The sequence below is a fragment of the Vombatus ursinus genome, unplaced genomic scaffold (assembly GCF_900497805.2).
Source record: "Vombatus ursinus unplaced genomic scaffold, bare-nosed wombat genome assembly UNPS02014779.1, whole genome shotgun sequence".
Lineage (NCBI taxonomy): Eukaryota > Metazoa > Chordata > Mammalia > Diprotodontia > Vombatidae > Vombatus > Vombatus ursinus.
In genome coordinates this window covers 49,538,609-49,560,534 of record NW_020954557.1, presented here as the reverse complement: position 1 = coordinate 49,560,534, position 21,926 = coordinate 49,538,609, and the positions used below count along the sequence as shown (strand labels likewise).

The 21,926-nt window shown below is 38.2% G+C and overlaps 2 pseudogenes; one reads left to right on the top strand and one right to left on the bottom strand.

Moving 5' to 3' along the window:
• LOC114045625 overlaps positions 1-21,926 on the bottom strand; it is a 153,945-nt pseudogene that overhangs the window by 99,170 nt on the left and 32,849 nt on the right.
• LOC114045984 lies at positions 8,569-8,669 on the top strand (annotated as a pseudogene).

Genomic DNA, 21,926 nt, shown 5'->3' with positions numbered 1-21,926 from the left:
TTTTTTTTTAGAGGAGACATTAGTATCTGGGAAAGGAGGCTCAGAAAAAAGGCCCTGTGTAAGAAATGTTGATTGAGCTGAGCTCAAATGAAAGCCAGGGAACAAAAAGAGTGAAAAGTGATCAATGGAGGCTATCCTGCGCAGTCGTGGAGATGAGAAATGGAGTGTTGTGTGTTGGGAGCAGCAAGTACAGCAGGTTGACCATACCACAGTGTATTTAAAAAGAAATAATCTTAAAATAATGTTTAAAAGACACGTTGAATCCAGATCGTGAAGAGCTTTAAATGCTAGAGACATTTGTATTTGATGCTAATGTAATAGAGACCAAAGCTGGACTATACTGGTGTCCCAAAAGTCTTAGTGCAGTTATAAGCTATTAAAGATTGCAGGAAGTCTATGAACTCGGATGCAGAAAAAAATTGATCTTATTTTGACTAACCTGAAATGGGATTTAGTATTTTCTTCTATTATTTAAAAACATTATTCTGAGAACAGGGTTCATAGGCTTCCCCAGACTCCCAAAGAGGCCCGTAACACAAAAAAGGTTAAGAATCACTGAACCAGATGATCCTCCCTTGGAATGAGCTTGGGAGAGATGGGAAGGGGTATAATTAGATGGTCATTTGTAGACTAGGTCTATTAAAGCTTAAAATTGCACCACGAATTTAGGCACATGGTGTATAAGCTCTAAAGTTGCTTTCTGGGGCAGCTAGGTGGTGCAGTGGATAGAGCACTGGCCCTGGATTCAGGAGGACTTGAGTTCAAATCCAGCCTCAGACACATAACACTCACTAGCTGTGTGACTCTGGGCAAGTCCCTTAACCCCAATTGCCTCACCAAAAAATTTTAAAAAAAGAAGAAGCACTAAAGTTGCTTTCCAAGCTGAGATTTTATACCTCAATTTTTCCTCATGGTGAATGCCACCTGTGACTAATCTGTTGAAAAAGTGTGGGCTAAATCTGAAAGACTTCTTGATACTAAACAAGGAGCAATAATGTGTCAGCTACTTATTTCCCAAAGTGAAAGGTTATGGTCAAAGTAACTTCCATATCAAAAAGCAGTAAGAAATAGGCCAAGTAAAGTAAACGAACTATACTTAAAATAAAATAACGTGCATAAATTCTAGTAAAGTAATCCTCACCAAAAATTTTTAAAAAACAACAAAGGCCATTCTTACCAATCCCATGCTTCATCTACCCTCATACCAACCCTACCTTAGCCTTCTTGATCAGAACAGGGGTTACAGAATCAAAAATAGCTACACATTGGTTTGAGTTGGCATGCAATCACTAAAGACCCTCACTTACTGCCTGAGAATCCATTGAAGTAAACAATGACTCAAATGTTATTCAGTCATCATTTTTCAGTCATGCCCAGCTCTGAGTGACCCCATTTTTCTTGGCAAAGATACTGAAGTAGTTTGCCATTTTCTTCTGTAGCTCATTTTACAGATGAGGAAACTGAGGCAAATGGGATTAAGTGACTTGTCCAGGGTCATGCAGCTAGTAAGTGTCTGAGGTCAGATTTAAACTCAGGACTCTAGCCCCAGAGCTCTATCCACAATGCCACCTAGCTGCCCAATGACCCAATAAATCCAGCCAGAATGAACTATGGACTCCTCAAAGACTGGTGACTACTGAGTCCAAAAAACCTTGACAGTTATTTTGTCCTTCAACTATCCTGCCAAAAGGGGCTCTGGTGGAAGCAGATATGTTTACGGAAGATACGAGGATAGCTACAAATGTAAATTACATAAGACATTCCCACCACACTATGGTTCTCAAGGTCACCATGTGTAATCATGCTAATTGTTCCCACCCACCCAACCAAGCTTTCCATTATTCTCACCAAAGTGCCTGGATGCCAGGGAAAGGGGATCTACTTTCATTGTAAATTGATGCACCTGTCAGGTGTTGAACTCACCCTAGGCCAGGAGTTTCTAACCTGGAACTTCAAAAGAATCTGTGGATAGAATCCAGGAAATCTGTGAACTTAGATGAGGGCAAAATTATATCTTTATTTTTAATAACCTCTAAATGAAATTTTGCATTTCCTTTAACTTTTTAAAAATATTATTCTGAGAAGAGGGTTCATAAGATTCACCAGACTCCAAAAGGAATCTATGGTACAAAAAAGTTAAGAATCACTGAACTAGACAATCTTCATTTGGAATGAGTGTGAGGGAAGGAGGAGGAAGGCAAGAAACTTGGATGGTATAATCAGAAAGTCAGCTGGAGACTAGATCTGGAACACAGCTCCACTTAACCCAAGTCAATTCAATTCAATTAGCAGTTTTTAAGTGCATGCCACAGGCAAGACACTAAGGTGTTGTGCATGCAAAAACATCAACAAAATGGTCTCTGCCTTACATTCATTCTCTAGATTATTCCTCAAGTCTACCTCTTAGTGGATAGACTATGTCTGGGGTGAGAAAGAGTACAGGAATATGAACCAAGACTGAAACAGACAAGGAACCCCAAGCACTGGCCACAATGAAGACACAAAGGGAAATGCTGTGGATGTATCCACACAGGTCCTCTCAGCCCATAGGTTAGCGTAGACCTATCTTCCTCCATTCATTCTGCAAACTTGACTTGACATCATGTATGGCTGCCTTGTTCACTGATATACCAAGTCCCTTACCTCTGTGTGCTCCCTATATGTACCCTGATTAACTGCAGCTCCTGAAAAAAAAATGTCACTATAATCAGTTTCTCACTCAACCCAACTGGCATACTCTGCAAGATGCTGCTTCTACTTTCCTCTACCTCCATCCCCCATTGCCCCTCATCCTCCCCACTCTTCTCATGGCCTTTTCCCTGCTCAGAGTGATCTTCTCCTTACCACTCCTTCCTGGATTCCAGTAGAATATGGTTGTATAGGTGTCGGAGTGGTGGTGGGGGAGGGGGAGCGGGAATAGATAATGAATGAGCTTGGGCCTACCACATTCTTGGCTGTTCTATGCCACTGGTCAGGACTGGAAGCCAAGCCAATTACAAGAAATCTAATGCCAGCCCTATTTAAGCCATCCAAATGAGGATAGTTTCTAGACCTAGAGAGTCTCCTAGACCTAGAGTCTCCCAGCTAAAAGAGGAATGAGGTTAACATGAAACTAGAATCTAGGGACTTGAATGCTAACACAACCTGAATAAAGCCTGACTCCTAACTGGAAATGCAAGTAGCCTCTGAGACCAAAAAAGAAAAAAAAAAACCACTAAGAGAGAGAAGAAATCACTGGTGAATAAAATGAATTAGCACAGTCCTTATTTTCTTTTTGAGTGGCCCAGTAAGAAACACTTAAGTATTCTTGCAGGCCACGACCATAGTTCCTTTAATCTTACAAATGTATTTGAACAATTTTTCTCCCAGTATTAGAAAACTTTTTTTCAATTCTCCTATACATGTATTTTTCTCAAAATTCTAGGGCATCCAAAACTAAAGCACTATGATAGGAAGAGAGAAGAATGTGCTTTTGTGCTCTCTGCCTCAAGCATGTAATTGGAAAGAAGAAAACCATCAGAAAAGAGAAGAAAGATAAGGCATTCAGGCATTGAGTTGGTTTTTTTTTGAAAGTGATGATTTACACTGGATAACTGAGGGATTGTTCCATTGTAGAAAGGGAAGCTGTAAGGCTAGAGTAGATAGTCTACGGTATATTTGCGTGGAGTCCCTTCATCGTCAATTTTGGTGCTTCTTTATACTTTCCAGTATGTATGTTTGGAGAAAGGTGATTTCCTATCAGTATTTGACCATAAGTAATAAATAACTAAAGAATAAATCATTTCTAAAGTGTAGATTAAGGAAAGAGCCATGAGCTATGAATTGTATTTCTATGTAGCCTTCTGTTGTATAGGAGATTTGTCTGAGAAAGGCCTCCTTGTCTTGGCTAGGGCTATTAGTATATAACAGCATTTTAGCTGAGCTTACTTCTCTATTATGAAATGAAAAACTCATAAAATTAAGACATAGTTAATTACATTCAAAAATGTTCAATTACCAAGGGTTAAAATCAAAATACAGAGTCTTATATAAGACAAAAATTAGTATTGAGAATTTTAAAAAATGAATTATGAAAATCATTAGTGAATTTTAAGCTGGTTTTCCTTAATCCTATCTTCATCTTTTATGTTGTTTTTGTTGCTCAGTTGTTTCAGTCATGTCCAACTCTTTGTGACCCCATTTGGGGTTTTCTTGGCAAAAGTACTGGAATGGATTGCCATTTCCTTCTCCAGCTCATTTTACAGATGATGAAACTGAGGCAAACAGGCTTAAGTGACTTGCCAATGATCACACAGCTAGTAAGTGTATGAGGCCAGATTTGAACTCAGGAAAATGAGTCTTCCTCACTTCAGGCCCAGCTTTATCCATTGTACCACCTAGCTGCCCCTATTTCATGTTGTCTTCTCCATTAGAATGCTTGCTCTGGCATAGATGATTTTTTTGCCTTTCTTTGTATCCTTGGTGCCTAGTAGAGTGCCTGGAACATAATAAGTACTTAATAAATGCTTGTTGACTTCATAACCATGGACATTAGTTAGTATTCACATTTTAGCTATTCAAATATCTTTATCAATGACAAGATATTTTCCCAGAGAATTAGAAACCTTTTGATTTATGTTTTTGTTGAACACCCAAGACATTATCAAATTAGTGATAAAACATTTAACTATTCCACTTTTAATTTCAGATTAGTAACATTTATAATTGCCTTTTGAACCCATTAATGATAAAGATATTTGCTATTTAATGTCCACTACAATTAACGAAGAAGATTTAATAAGCTTATAGAAGAGTGGAATAGTAAAGTACTTATTCTGTTAATTTTCTAAAGAATTACTTCCATTGGTTAATGGGTTGAATGGTATTTTTCTGTATTTCAGGTGAATACATAAGTATGCTTATTAACCTGTCTGCTATTGAAAGAATCAAGTAAATTTTATTAATTCTGTTTCAACAACATTATGAATCTCTCCCCTACCATTCTATGTAACAACATGCTGGACAAAAGAAGTTGTTAGGCAGTTGTTGTGTTTAATACTTAAGGGTGAATTAATCTCACCATTTTTGTATACTATTAATATTGGTGTGTTTAGGCATTTATATACACCAACATTAAAATACCTAGGACAGGGATTTCTTTTTCCTTTTCCTTTGTATCTAAGATCTTTGCACAGTGCCTAGTGGTAATGAATACATGTTGATTGATTCATTGATTGAAGGGGAGACACTGAAGATATTAAAAAAAAAGATGAGTGCCAAGTACAGACCTTTTGGAAGATCTGCATAATGGTGGTATGGAGGAAATAAAGTAGAAATGAATAGAGAAACAGGAGAAAAACTAAGGCTGGGGTGTCTTCGAAGCCAAGGACAGAGATTACATCCTGCAAGAAGAGGTGGTCAATAATGTCATAAACTGTAGGGTTGAGGTTCAGGATAATGACTCAAAGGGCCATTGAATTTTCCATTTAGGTTAGGGAGGAAATTTTGACATTTCCACTGGTAAATGTAGAGACCAATTTTGGTTAAAATGATAGGTGTGGAAGTTTCATTGAAAGACACAGAGGAGAGGGTTGGTGCTGAGAATGAAGACATCGGATATAGGCGATGTTTTCAAGAAGTATAGCAGCACAACAGAGGAAAGAGATGGTTCATTAGTTAAATGTACTATAAAGGATCAAGGGAATTCTTTTTAAGAAAGAGAAGATCTAAGAATGTTCATAGACAAATCTACAGAAGCAAACAGTGATGGGAAGATTGAAGATGCTTGAGAGAGAGAGAGGTGGAAACTACTGGAACAAAGTCCTGGATGAAGCAAGAGAAAAACACAATTTAGTTATTTCAGCCCTACCTGAAAGCCCAAGCTACCTTACCTGGAGGCAGGGAACAGCATGGAAAATCCGCAGTTCCCCAATGCTATTCAATTCTAAGTCTCCTGAAAGAACTATGTCCAGATCAGTGGGGTGAAAAGGTCAGGGACTAGGACTGGTTTTCAATGCTACTACTCATTTGTGCAGTGATTTGTTCCAGGAAAGGAGTTCATAGACACCAGATTAAGAACCTCAGACATAGTGAGTGGAGTACTACCAGGGATCTGTCCTTGGTCCTGCTGTTCAATATATATATTTTTTTAATAGCGATATTCAAATAGAAGCACAGAGAAAATTTGGCAAATTTGCAGATGACAGGAGGTTGTAAAGAGAGCTAATAAAATGGATTTTGAACCATAATTTCAAAAGCTCTCAACAGGCTAAAGCCATGTGCTGATCTCAGTAAGATGAAATTTAATCAGCATAAATATACAATTCTGTGTTTGAGTGAATGAATGAATGAAAATTTATTAAGCACCTACTATGTCCCAGGCACTATGCTAATTGCTGAGGATAATAATACTAAAAATGAGGCAGTTTATGCACTCCAGGAGTTTATAACAGGGTGATACAACATCTATGCAGATCTTTCCAAAAGGTCTGTGCTTAGGACTCCCCTTTTTTGTCTCTACATGTCTCTTTTTAATGAAAGAATCAATCACCATGCTATTACAGGCTCTATGGAGAAGTATAGTGTTCAGAATCAGGAATTTGAGAATTTTGCTATCCTCTGGACTGATCAGGCCACATCTGGAGTGCTGTGTTCAATTTGGGGGTCCTCAAATTTAGAAAAGGCATTGGCATATATACTGAGGTATATCCAGAAGGAAATAGAGAAGGGATTAGAGATTTTTATCCTGGAGAAGGGAAGACTAAGCAGGGGAATGGGAGGGGGAATGATTACTGTATTCAAGTGTTTAGAGGTTATATTATGAAAGAAGAATTCAGCTTGTTCTGCTTAGTCTCAAAGGGTAGAACTAGAAGTTATGGGTAGAAACTGAAGAGATGCAAACGAGTTTGATGTAAAGAAACACTTCCAAACAATTAGAACTGTACAAAAAGTAAGTTCCCCACCACTGGAGCTTTTCGGGTAGATGAGGGATGCTGTTATAGAGGGAGTTCTTGTCAAATATAGGTTGGACTAGATGCCCTCTTGGGTCCCTTCCAACTCTGAGATGCTGTGATTCTGGAAAGCCAGCACAACGAGAGGTGATTTTCTGTGCAATGCTTACTTAGCAGAACTAGACTAATTGAGGGTGTGCAGGGTTGATTAACCCCAGATTTAGAAATAGACTTTGGAATCTTTGTGTTTGGAAGTATGCCACTCCAAAGATTTTACTTGTACATGTTCTGTGCTTGATTGAGGGAGCAGGGGCTCTGGTCCTGGTCCTCTAGGTTCCCAGGCTTCTGGCTGGGAAGGGCTACTGAAAAGATAACATGGTTTTCTTGAGGTTTCTCACCCCAGGAGAGGGAATTGCCTGCTCTGGATGGTAGAAGCAGCACCAGTCTAAGTGCTCTGGAGGTAGATTTATTTTTCTTAGTATAAAACAAGATCAATCATCATCAACCATAAATTAGAGCCATCCAACAATGGAATAGGCTGACTTCAATGAGCTTCCCATCACAACAGGTATTTGTTCAATTCATTCATTCCATAAACATGAAGCAACTGCTATGTGCTGGGCATTGTGCTAAGCACTGGGGATACAAAAAGAGAAAAAAGACAACCCTTGCTCTCATGGAGCTTACCAGCAAACAAATATATACAAGGCAAGCTATATATAAGAAAAATAGGAAATATTTAACAGAGGAAAGGCACTGGAATAAAGAGGGGCTGAGGAAGGCTTTCTGTAGAAGGTGGGATTTTAATTGGGTCTTAACGGAAGCCAGAGAGGTCAATACTCCAAACAAAGAAGGAAGAACACTCCAGGCATGGGGGACAGCCAGAGAAAATGCCCAGAACTGAGAAATATAATGTCTTGTTCATGGAACAGCCAGGAGATCAGTGTCACTGGATCAAAGATTATATGTCAGAAATAAGGTCTAAGAAGACTGGAATTGTAGGCGGGGGCTAAGTAATAAACAGCTTTGGATGACAAACAAAGCATTTTGTATTTGTTCCGGGAGGCAATAGGAAGCCACTAGAGTTTATTGAGTGGGGGGTGGAGGGATGGCATGATCAGACCTGTATTTTAGGAAAATCATTTTAGTGACTGAATGGAGGATAGATTGGAGTGGGGAGAGACTTGAGGCAGGCAGACAAACAAAGGCACAGATATGGGCTTTTTTACAGTAGTAGGAGGGTATGCTAAACAAACTCTACAGCACCTTCCAACTCTAAAGTTTATTATTCTAAGTTGCCTAGTAGTTAGTAGACAAAAATTTCTATAGGTCAGATAAAGTAAAGGCAACAATTGCAGATGTGGGAATCATCAACATAAAGGTGAGTGTTCAGGCCATGAGAAAGGACCAATTTAAGGGGGGTGGGGGAAAGGTGCAGGGAGAAGAAATCATAGAGCAAAGCCTGACTCTTGGGAACACCTCACAGTTAGGGGCAGGAGGGGAAAAATGAGTCAGAGCCAAAAAGATGGTAGAAGTCAGAGAAGTGGGAAGAAACCAGAATTGGGAAATGCCACCAAATCAAAAGATTTAAAGAGTTTCAGTAAGGAAATGAGCTAAACTGTCCAAATGCCATAATGAGTGCTCACTTTGGCAGCATACTAAAATTGGAACAATATAGAGAAAATTAGCATGTCCCTGTATAAGGATGACACACAAATTTGTGAAGCATTCCATTTTTTCCCCAGACAAAATCCTTTTTAAATGTCATAATAAAATCAAAATGATTAAAAATTAAAAGGACAGCCATTGGATTGGGTAAAAAGTATTCTTGAGAAAGTAGTTATAGTACAGTGACCAAAGAGTGAATGAAGGTTGAAGTTGAAGAAGTCTGTATAAAGCACTTGACTTCAGAAATTTATCAAAGAAAGGAAATTTTTTAATGGGACAGTAGCTGTAGTAGGTAGTGAGAGGAAATGAGAAGTTTTTAATATGGGGGAGAATTGTACCTGTTTGAAGGTAGAGATGGAGGAACAAGAGAAAACAGAGAATAAGAAGATGATGAGGATACACAAAATGATAGAAACAAGGCTCTCAAATTTGAATAAGGAATGAGTACGGGATGGAGTTGTTTCTGAAAAGGAGAAACACTGCCCCTAAGAACAAAAGAGAAGATAACAGAATCAATGTATAAATAGAGATTTTTGAGGTGTAGAGGCTTATAGGTGAGGAAGTTTATCAGTAAAGTAAGGGTTGTGACCATTTGCTAAGTTTTGTACAAGTAAAAACATTGAGAGATAGGGCCCAGTGAAAGTAAGAGTTAGAATAGTTGTTCTGGGAAGGATGCTTAATCAAAACAGATTGATCAACCAATCAATCCACAGACTTTTATTAAGTGTTTACTATGTACCAAGCTGGGCAGCTAGATGACTTAAAGGATAGAGTCTGGGAGCTGGAGTCAGGAAGACTCATCTTCCTCAGTTCAGATCTGGTCTCAGACACTTACTGGCTGTGTGACCTTGGGCAAATCACTTAACTGTTTGCCTCAGTTTCCTCATCTGTAAAATGAGCTAGAGAAGGAAATGGCAAAGCATTCTCTGGCAAGAAAATCCCAAATGGGGTCATGAAGAGTAGGACACAATTGAAATGACTGAACAACAAGAAAAGTATCAGGCACTGTGCTAGGCTCTGGGGACAAAAAGGCAAATGTGAAGCACTCCCAGGTTCAAGGAGCTTAAATAAATTGTATCAGGGGAAACAACATGTATGCATTGGAGTAAATACAAAATGTTAAAGTAAATACAAGGTAATTTTTCAGAGGAGAGGCTCTAGCAGCTGAGGGGACAAGAAAATACTTTAATGAGATAGCATTTTAGCTGAGCTTTGAAGGAAACTAGAGGTTGCTGGTACAGAATAAGAAGCACTGCTCTGGAGGGAGAAGACCCAAGTTCGAATCCCTTCTCTGATGCCAGTGCCTTTGTGACTTTGGGTAAGTCACATAGCTTTTACTTCTCTGTAACACAAAGAAGACTGGACTTCATGGTCTCTGAGGTCACTTCTAATTCTAGATCTTTCACGCTATGTTATCTATGAGGGATAGCAAATAGAATGGTTTGGAACATAGAATGCACAAAAGAGTGCCATGTTTAATAATCCTGGAAAGGTAGTTGGTGCTAGATTGAGGAGGATTAGATTGAGGAGCCAAAAAGAGAAGTTTGTATTTTTTCCTATAGATAATACTGGTATTTTTGAGTAGGAGAGTGATATAATTGGAAAGGAAAGGAATAAGCATTTTTATATAGCACCTACTATGTGTCAGACACTATACTAAGTGCCTATTTACAAATATTATCTCATTTGATTCCCATAATAACTTTGTAATATAGGGAATGTTATCCCCATTTTACAGTTGAAGAAACTGAGTCAAGCAGGCTAAGTGACTTGCCCTGGTCACAAAACTAGCAAATGGAATGAAAATAATGAAAAACAAAGGAATAAAGGAATTACTAAGCAGTAGGAAATTTTAATTTTCTTAATCACTTCTAAATACTTTTAACATTACTGTCCTGATTCTGATGATTATAAAATATGGGACATTAACCAAGTCACTTAATGACCCTGGCTTTATAAGGGTTGCAATTGGGAGGCACCTCTAGCTGGTACCGTCTTCCATTCCTAGCCTGTCCAGTTCATCCTGGCCTTTTGTGAGACATGTAGTGATGGTGTTGGTGATGTAGGGGTAAAGTATCCCAGGTATGGGCAATATGGACATAGTGTAGCTATGGCCATGATATTTGCTAGGAGAGTACATGGGAGCCTACAAATGTTCCATAGAAGGCTATGGATATCATTGTCATTGACTTCCAAGCACCCCACATATAGAACTTTATATAGTTAGATTCAAGAAGTGCACACTGAGCTCTTTCCAGCATTCTCCCCATAATCTGTCTTGTTGAGCTTACCCCACCTCTTTGAGGTGGTATGTTGCTGCTGAGAAGGAGCACATCTCTCCCCAACACAGTTATTCAAGTGGTTCAAGTTGCTGACCTGGACTGTGATCCATGCCCATGTCATTGACCACCAGATGGTATAGCCAAACTACCCTGCCCACCATCATGTTGTGTAAGCTTTTGGACATGATACCCTGTTGGACAATGAGGAAATCAACTGCCAGATCCCAGGGGTCATCATCTTCAACTTGGCAGAGAACAGAAAGGATTGAGCTCTACCCCTCATCTGGACATCCATAAGGAAATGCTAAGGCAGGGTCCTGAGGAACCCTTGTGTGATCCTGGACATTCCATTTGTGTTTGAAACCAAAACACTGAAATTCATGAATAGTGAATACCACTATAGTGTTGGTATACTGTGATCTGAAACCCATCTGCCATGACTGAGGTAGCCCTCAGAAATGGGCAAAGCCAGGAGGAAATGGAAGCATGGATTGTAGCCTAACTACCGCTAGCAGTGATATGCCAACTGGCCTGGTCTTAAATGTATCAAGGGAAGGGAAGGTCACTCGCTGTTACCAGACCTTCAACCTACTCTCCTAGCTAGAAGATTTCCTAAACTTTTTGCCACTGAGGCTTGGCCTATTTACTGACTCTATGGCCTTGTGTAGTGTTTTCCCAGTACTTCCTGCTTCTCATCCCCTTGAACAGGTATGTTCTAGACAAGCAGCTCTGAGGCTAAAACCCCCAAAATAGGCGCTTTCACATTTTGCCAAGAGGGGGGACAGTGTTTTATTCCTCCCATAGGCTCTTTCCCTCCCTTTCTCTCAGCCAACCCAACTGGGCCAAAAGGATGTGAAGAGTTGGGACCAATGGCACAATAACAGAGACAATTTTAGGGGCAAGCTCAACATGATAATGAATTTACTAACATCATTTTCCCTAGTATGACGCATTGGCATCTTTGTGCCTCTGGTAGCACCCATCATTCATATTTTACGATGGTCATTTTGGCAAGAGGAAGACACTAGTCAAAATGATACTCAGGAGCTATGAAAAGGCTTAGAAGACAAGCATGTTGCCCAGTGTGTCCTCTGCTCCAGGTCAGAAATTGAGTGACCACAGAAGGCAAAGGGATCTTTGGGGCCATAGAAAGGGAGAATGACTCAGTGAGCATTTTTGGAAAAACACTCCTTCCCATCCCTGTTCCTTTTCCTTTCATCTAAGGAATAAATAAAGGCATTGTATGAACTAAAAGCCTCTACTTTGTTTAAAGTGGTTTCCACGTCCTCCTTCAAGATTTAGCTCAAATCCTACCTTCTGCAAGAGGCTTTCCTGGTCACCCCCTCCCTCAGTGCTCATGGCTCTCCTCAGAGATTACCATCCACTTATACTGTAGATATCTTATATGTCCAATGAACATAGCTGTTTGCATGTTTCCTCCTCTATTAGAGTATGAGCTCCCTGAGGGCTGCCACCATGTATTTGCTTTTCTTTGTATCCTCAGAAATTAGTATGGTATCTGGCTCATAATAAGTGCTTAATGAATATTTAATGATGGTCTAGATTAGTAACTGACCAGAGTCTTTGAAAATAACAATTCCTCTAATAATATGTAGTAAATATGTAGTTCTTTGCTAGGGGTGCAATAAATGTTCATAGATGAAAATAAATATATCTTTCTCAGTTTCTTTATCTGTGAAATGAGGCTAATATTTCTACCACCTACCTCACAGGGTGTCTGGGAGAAAAGTGTTTGGTAAGCATTAAAGTGTTCTAGATATCCAAATTCTTCTTACTATTATGATAGTCCCCCAAATCTCACATTTTGAAAGAGGGATGTTTTCTTCCCTTCTCCCCCCACCCAGTTATTCTTGTCACTATTAGTTCATTGCTGATTTCATTAGCTCTTGATTGAAATTTGGAAAAGCCAGAAAATCAAATCAGAGTTAGAAACCTGAGGTGATTCAGGACAATAGAAAGCCCACAATTGGAATAATATTTTTAATTAGAAAACAATCAGCTGTCTCCATGGTGTTTTGGGGGTTTTTGTTTTTCATTTTTGCGATTTTTTTATTATTGGTTTTTTGCAAGTGTTTGGTTTTTTTTTGTCTTTGTCAAAAACTGTTCTAGAGTACCCCTGTGATTCTAAGTTACAATGTCAAAACTGCATAATTAGGCTGAAATCTCCTGGCAGATGACCAATAAAAAAAAGTTCCATTTCTGCAAATTACACTGAAATAAATGTGGCAAAAACCATCCTAGAAACTAAAAGAGTTTTAATATTGTTTGTGTCAATGTCTCCATTCCCACCTAGTAGAATGTCTGAATATTATTCTTGGATCTCATGCCCTCAAAAATGTGGACGAAACTTCTGGACCAATCAATAAGTATTTACTACACACTTATTGTATGCCAGGTACTGAGCATATAAAGGGCAAACATAAACCTATCCCTGTCCAAAAGGAGTTTATATACTATACATATATAGTATTATATGTATATAATATATTATATAGTATATATAATATACAATATATAGCCTATATACTATACATATATGTATGTACTTATAAATATGGATCCCCAGATATCTCTATACATTTTACTAGGGCAGGAAAAAATAAAGGATGAGAATAATAATTTTCAGTGGATTAAGGTCAGTGAATGGAGATAGTCTGTCAAGGTGATATATGTAAAGGGTTTTGCAAATGTTAAAGTGCTTGATAAATGTGAGGTATTAGTGACTTGGAGCTCTCATATTACAATGCTGTTTCTTGTCTCTTATTAGCCTTAGCCTTTTGGTGTAGCCAGACAGCTCCTATGGGGTGAATGGCCTTAACAATTGTTTTAGTAGACTATTTCCTTTGGTTCCAGATGTTTCAATTAGCAAGGTTTATTAGCAGCAGCAACTTTAATGCTTTCTAGCTGGTGAGGATCTCTCTGTGAAGTTCTTTTAAGAAGGTGGCGTGCCTGGGGCTCCTATGAAATGGAAAACTGTCAAGGTTGATCTCTGCTATCCCTAGAGATAAAACTACCCTTATTCTTGTGGTACCTGAATTAGAAACTTTTCACAGTCAACAAATCTCTGTTAATAGACAGGAGCTTCTCCTAATGATATGTGACTATCATTTAGATAGCTCTTTAAGGTGAGTATCTCATTTGGTCCTCCCAAGCAGCCAGGAAGATAGGTGTTATTATTATCTCTACCTTACAGATGAGGAAACTGAGGCTGAAAAGATGATATGACTTGCTCAGGGTCTTATAGCGAAAAAGTATTTGAGTCAGGATTTGAATTCAGATCTTCCTGTCTTGATGTCCTGAATATCATCCACTGTGCCCCTTCAGGGCCTAATAAGTAATTAAAAAAAGACTAGCATATCGAACTGTCCTCCCATATCAACAGACCAATCCCCTGGAGAGAGAAAACTGCACATTTATTGATCAATTAAGTTTTGCATACATATTAATTCTACTTGGCAGGTAGGATTTGAATTTTATGCACCATATTCCAGAAGAGGATTTTTTTTACCACTTGAGTATTTAGTGTTTTCTCTTCTTATGATGGCTCCAAAATCATAATAAGGATGCAAAAGCTGGAATTTATTACAGGAAGTGGTCTCTAGATGCTGCTTTGCCCTCCCATACTGTCCGTGCTGCTATTCACTTTATGATAGTGGAAATGCTATGAATCCTCTAACAGGAACCTGACCTGTATTTTAAGAGGCATACAGTTAAGAAGTAGGCAAGCAGAGCATGGAAGAACTTTGGTACATTTATAGATAAGGTCAACTGAGACTCTATAGACATTGCAAAGTTACTCCTTCCCAAGATGGCAAAAGAAAATAGTGTGAAGATTTCCTGATCAAGATATTCCATTTTCAGCTCTCAGCTGTCAATACTTCTGTATGATTGCCAAATGCTCATTACTTGCATGTTGATGCAGAAATCTTGGCAGACTCTTTCTCTTACCCAACAGAGACCATGTCCACTTCATATTAATGACTGATAAAAGAATCTTTCCAAATATGAACTTCGAGAATCTGTTCCCTCAGTACATATTCAGTGGTTCCCGGTGTAGCTGAGTGTTAGATGCATGAACTGAGAAATCCAAGATAACAAATGGAGACTGCATTCCTTGGACTGTTGCATCACATCTCCAGATCTGATCAATGTCACTGTTATTCTAGGCCTGTGTATTCTGTTGTTTCTGAAATTTCCTTAAATTCCTATTTGATTAGCCAGAATGAAGATAAAAACAGCTATACTTAAATCCTGGATTTTTGTTATTATTATGGGATGGATCTTTATTTTTCAACATAACCTATTCATTCACCACCAGGACGACAGGAGGAAGAAATAGACTAAATCTGATAGACTCGTGATCCACTCCTCCCAAATCCTCAAGTCAGCATATTGTGTGTGTGGAGAAAGATATAGATACTGAGGACCTACTATGTGCAGAGAAGCACTGGGCTTAGTGTTTGTGACACAATGGTAAAAATGAAGTAACTCCCACCCCTAGGGAGCTTATATTTTAATCAGAAGAAAGATGGAAATGTATATAAATGCATGGGATATACAAAGTAATTTCAAGAAGAAAGAGGTGCCAGCAATTGGGGGCATCCAGAAATAACTCGTGTATCAGATGCCTACACCTGGGCTGGGCTTCAAAGGGGGCTAGAGGTGAAAGTGAAACCACATTTATTAAAAGCTTAACAAAGTGACTAGAATTTTCATTCAAATCTGAAAAGAAAAAAGCCACTGTCTTGTTTCTCAAATGCAGCATGAGAAAGCTTAGTGGGATTTTCTACCTAGACTCAAAGATACCTACAGCTCTTTGCATTTTGTCAAGCCCCAGAGCAACTTCTAAAGTAACCAATAGGGGCAGGTAGGTGGTGCAGTGGATAGAGCTCTGGCCTTGGAGACAGGAGGACCTGAGTTCAAATCCAGCCTCAGACGCTTGACCCTGGACAAGTCACTTAACCTCGATTGCCAAAGCAAAAATAAAATAAAGTGACCAATAGTGGGTGTTGATCAAGTTCCTTCTACCTCATGACTTATTGGGGAGGGAGGGAGGAGAGAAGGTGGGGCAGAGGCCTCTTTTGAAAGTAACATTAACTCTGTCAGACCTTTTGGAGAATCATTCTGTAAATTAAAATTTTAGCAACTGGAAGAAAAAAAATCTGTCTGCACAGGTCTCTACATAGTTTCTTAGCTATTGCCACTAAGGGCCATTTTTTTCAAAGTAGAAATTTCCTGTGAGTGTCTGAGTCAGACTCCCAACATATTAGAGCATGTCTCTGTCACCAAGGTGAATTGAAAGTAGAACTGAAAATGTAACCTTTGCTATACAAATAGTCAATCCAGTGCTTCTAGATCCAGACCAACACTTAGCACACCGCCTGACACACAGTAGGAATTTAATAAAAGTTTATTGACTGACTGAATGATTATTCAATTCTGCCACATTGGTGGGTTATGCTAAACTAGGCTGACTAAATTTTATCTGTTTGCATATAGACACTATCTAACATAATTACAGGGCCTTATATAGTAGATAGCACATAGTAGATGCTTCCTTTGTGGCCTGGGAGAGAAAGTGTCATTTCCATGAATGCCTAATTTGTAGAAAGTAGTGTGTAGGAGATTTAACTCACTTTTTTACCTATTTTATGGATGGAGAAAATGGTACAATTCAGTAAAGAGCAGAACCTACAGTTCATGTCTCTTCATTCAGTACTGTAGCCACAAGAAAAACAAATACTTTCTGAGAAATATTCAGTTTAATTTCCACCTTCCATCTCTATAGCACTCAGCATACCCTTGAGAGCCATAAGACTCTCTATTGACTGTAGGACAAACTATAAACTGCTCAGCTTGGTATTTAAAGCCCTTTATAATCTAGTTCCATCCTACCTGTCCAGGTTTATTATTTATCATTCCCCTCAACCCCCTTTTCCAGTCAAACTAACCTTTTTACTCCCCCCTGGATTTGGCATTTTACTTCTATCCACCAAACCTTTGCATAGATCTCCAGACCATATTTCTGAACTGCACTCCATCCAGACATATAGTTCTTATAAACCCTAGCTTTCTTCAAGCTTCAGTTCATGTGCTATCTCCTAGCAGAATGCTTTCCTGATCTCTTTTGTAATTAGTGAGCTCTCCTTAAATTATCGTTCAAATCTTCTAAGTCTGTTTGTACAACAAACACAATTGCTGTTGTTTAGCCATTTCAACTATGTCTGATGACTCTTTGTGACCCCATTTTGGGGTTTTATTGGCAAAGATGCTTGCTATTTACTTCTCCGGCTCATTTTACAAATGAGGAAAACTGAGGCAAATAGGGTTAAGTGACTTGTCCAGGGTCACACAGCTAGTAAATGTCTGAGACCAGATTTGAATTCGTGAAGATGAATCTTCCTGATTCCAATCCCAGTACTCTATCCACTGCATCACCTAGTTAAATTCGGAATCAATAAAATAAGAGCTAGTTGGAGCATCCTAATCATTTCGAAATTAACCCAGGCACATCATAAATGAATGGGAGACATTCCATTGATAAAGGCAGATGTTTAAAAGGTTCAAGGTTTCCCCAAGATTCAGACAGATTGGGAGACAGTGTTGCTATGTCTCCAAGAAGTCCCCAGTAGAATGTACACTCCTTGAGAGCCAGGATTGTTTTGTCATTTCTGACTTTGTAGCTCCCAGAGCTCAGCACAATGCCTTGGACCTAATGTATACATTATAAATGCTTATCGTTTTGGGCTCAAGAACAAAGCCCTATTAATTATCAAGGGAGTGGGGAGATGGAATTTCTCATTGAGGGATATATCCACAAAAGGCTTTCCTCTGAAGCCTTATAATAGCCTGATTGCTCAGCTGTGGATCAAAGGAAGAGGATGTGCAATTAAATCTAACAGTGATTAGAGTTCAACACTGGAGGATACAACAGAAATATAAGACATAGCCCAGCATTCAATGAATTTGCAGTCTAACTTGATAAACAAGGCCTGCATATACCAAGTAAAGTATAAAACAAGACTGGATATAAATGCCAAAATCTGTGATATAGACAATTGCTATAGATAACAGTGCCTGGTACATAGTAAATACTTAATAAATGTTCTTTCTTTCTCTCTTTTTCTCTCTTTCTTTCTCCTCTTTATATCCATTTATTATACATACATACATCTATTCATCTATCTACCCATCTATCCATTCATTTAGACATCCATCATCTACCAATAAATCTATCAATCCAACTAGCCACTAACAATTGTTTCTGTTTTCGCCAGAAACCCTGAAAGTCTCCCCCCCAGATCTAATTTTTTTAAAGAAGCCATTCTTTGCCTCATATTTTATTAAGCCTTAATCACTGAATGGGCACTGCCTCAGTCAAACTGAGTCCTGTCAAAGACCTTAGCTTGAAAAGGCCAAGGTCTCCCACTGTTTCCTGGGCCGTCTCCAGTTGTCCTGATCCATATATGGCCACCAGACCCAGATGGCTCCGGAGGAGAAATTGAGGCTGGTGACTTTGCACAGCTCCCTCACTTAAATCCAATTCACTTGCATGTCATGGCATCACTACCCTGATGTTATTGTCCTCTTCAAGAATGAAGGACAAACAGTATGTATGTATGTATGTATCTATCTATCTATCTGTCTGTCTGTCTGTCTGTCTATTATCCATAAGATCAGACTGACTATTGTTACTACTAAATTTCATTATTCCAGGAAAAATTATTGCAGTTAGTCTATGTGATTGGCCTAGTTCTTTCCACTTACTCTCCTCCTAGACTTCATGAAAGCAGGGACCCATCTAGATAAATTATATATTTTCTCTGACAGCTAGATGGTGCAGTGGATAGAAATGGCTCCCGGGCCAGGCATGGAGGAATAGAAAGGAAGGAAAGGAAAGGCACTGTGCTAAGCACTTAACAAATATTATTCCTTTTGATCCTCACAACAGCCCTATGAGGTTGGTGCTTTTATCCCCATTTACATCTGAGGAAACTGAAACAGACAGAAGTTAAATGACTTATCCAGGGTCTCAGAGGTATTAAGTGTGTGAGGTTGGATTTGAACTCAGGTCTTCCTGATCCCCAGGTCCAGCACTGTACTACCCAGCTGCCAAGAGGAGATGGAAGGATGAAACGGGGAACAGAATATAGACAAGTTTGACTGGAGCATAATGTATACCAAGGAGAATATTATGAAATTAGGCTGGTGTAGTAAACTGGATCTAGATTGTGGGAGGGCCTTGAATGCCAAGAAAAAGAGTTGATACTTTGTAGGCAATGAAGAAACACTAAAAGTATTTTTAGCTAGAGAGGGTTGTGATCAGACATGGCGATGTGTATTAGGTAGATTATTTTTGCAGTGTACTAAAGAGTGTACTAAAGAATGGAGACATTAGAGAGAGGGAAACAAAAACAGGAGGCCATTGGCACAGGTAAGAGGTAATGAGGGCCAGAGCTGGGGTGATGGTCTATCCATTGCTGGATTCAGAATATAGCAAATACAATTATTGCATATATTAACAAATGAATCTCTTTATTACTATAATTCAAATGTTTTAATTTGATATCAAGGTGGTAGCTGTCAAAATTGAGTTTTTTTAAGATAGAATCATAAACCAAGAATTCATTGTAGTTTCTATAATTGTTTTTTGAAAGCCATATTGTCTTATGAGGTGACATTATTGAAACTTGAAAAAAAATTTATTTGAAATTTTATTGAAGGCTTAAAGTGATTATAACAAAGCAGAGGTATGATAGAAAGAAGTCTCTGTCCTCTTCCATAGATATATTTTCTTACTTTTCTTTGATAAAATAGTATATATCTGTAGTAGTCTGTTTTATAAAACTGAAAGACTAATACAGATTTAATTGTAACCTAGAATGTCCAGTTGTTCCAAAGGCCACATTTGGACCATGTAATAATTTTATGTAGCCTCTAGAAGGCTTGATTTAAGGACAAAAGATTTCAATGCCATTTGAAGCATTATTTTTTTAATTAAACTGGAACACTTGGCTAATAAAGCCCACCTCTCTGGTTGCATACAGAAACATTGATCCCATCCTACAGTTGGCTTTAAGGAAGACCTCTCACAATTTGGAATTATCGAATGTTTCAACTCTATCTAAAAATTATTGGAGACATATAGCTTAGTCAAATGATGTCAAGATGTTCTTCTTTAAAAGTTTCATAAATGATACAACTAATATATTGCTTCAGGAGTTGAACAAAGGAGTGTGGGAAATTTTGGCAAGCAATGTGAAAGCCTGGGAGAAAACTGAGTTGAAAAAGAAACATTTGTTTTTAAGGACGTTTTTGTTCCTTTTTCCCCTGTTTTTTTAGAGAATATAATTTTTAGAATGATTTTAAAAATGTTTGAGATACTTCCAAGTTGCTGCCCAGGCTTTACTCTGCACCACCCCAACTCCCACAACGATTTCTAAAAATTATTCAAAGAATAGATTTTCTTAGTTAAAACTATATATGGTTTTGAATCACTACCAAAACAACAACAACAACAACAATAACACATGGAACTTATTGTTAGAAAAGCACTTTAAAATGTTACAGAAAGCAGAATGTTTTTAGGTACTTGGCACAGGAATGAAGGCTAGGATTCTGCAGAAGGGATATCCCTTCTGCAACCTAGAAAAGCACATTTGTAAGACACCTCCTCTAACTCTAGTTTTCCCCTGCTTCTGATTCCTGGATCTTTTAAAATCTGGGGGGAGGAGGGGGAGCCGAGAATAAACTTTGTTGAAAATTCTCAGGCTATATTAAGAAATAAGTGAATTTGTGTCATACTAGCAGAATTTGTCACAATCTGGACAAACTTTCAGTTTTCAGATGGTCCTGAACATGTTAAAGAATGAAACCTCAGTAACTGAACTGCAGCACAGACAGCTCAAAAAATGAATATGTTGAGACAAAGGTCCCTGTGGCAAAAGTTATATGCAATGAATTTTAGAGGGGTTTTTTTTCGCTTCTGTTTTTTCTTGGTTTCTTGTCTGAGAAACAATTTTCTTCAGATGCTCTGTCTAGATAATATCTTAACTTTCTCCATCTCTATATAATGTTGAGGCTTTCTACCATTTTCAAATATTTTGCTGTTTTTCATAAGCTAGTTAAGGCTAGGGCAATCTAGATTCCCTAAAGATCTGAAATGTGCAGTTCTGTTTTTAAGAAAAATTAAAGCTAATTATATTTGTGGATCTTAATTTATTTCCTGAATCAACAGTACTTTTAAATGTAATATATAGCATATAATCTTTTTTTTTTTTTTTTGGAATTAACCAAGTTCTAGAATCACAAAACTTTAGGTCTGTAAGGGACACTTCAAATTATATGTGAAAAAGAATTTCCACTATGATATATGGAACAAGTGCTCCTCTAATACTTTTTTTGAAGATTGCCAAAGAGGGGAATTAGCTACATCTAGAGGCTGACCGTTCCACTTTTGGATAGCTCTAAGGATGCTTGAGCCCTGATAGTCAGACTAATTTTTCCTTTATTCATCTTCCATATTTTGTTCATCGTTTTTTTCCTCTGGGACCAAGCAAATCAAGTCTTCCACTTGGCAACCTTTCAAATGTTGTTGTTAAGTTGTTTCAATCATATCTAACTCTTCATGACCCCATTTGGGTTTTCTTGGCAAAGATATTGGAGTGGTTTGCCATTTCCTTCTCCAGCTCTTTTTATAGATGAGGAAACTGAGGCAAACAGGACTTGCCCATGGTTGTATAACTAGTAAGTATCTGAGGCTGGATTTGAATTTCTTGAAATATGATGTCTAGGCTCTTTTATTGATCATGACTTTCAGGTAGTCCAATAATTCTTAAATTATCTCTCCTGGATCTATTTTCTATGTCAGATGTTTTTCCAATGAGATATTTCACATTGTCTCCTATTTTTTTTTCATTCTTTTGGTTTTGTTTTACTGTTTCTTGATTTCTTATAAAGTCATTAGCTTCCACTTGCCTAATTTTAATTTTTAAGGAATTATTTTCTTCAGTGAGCTTTGGGACCT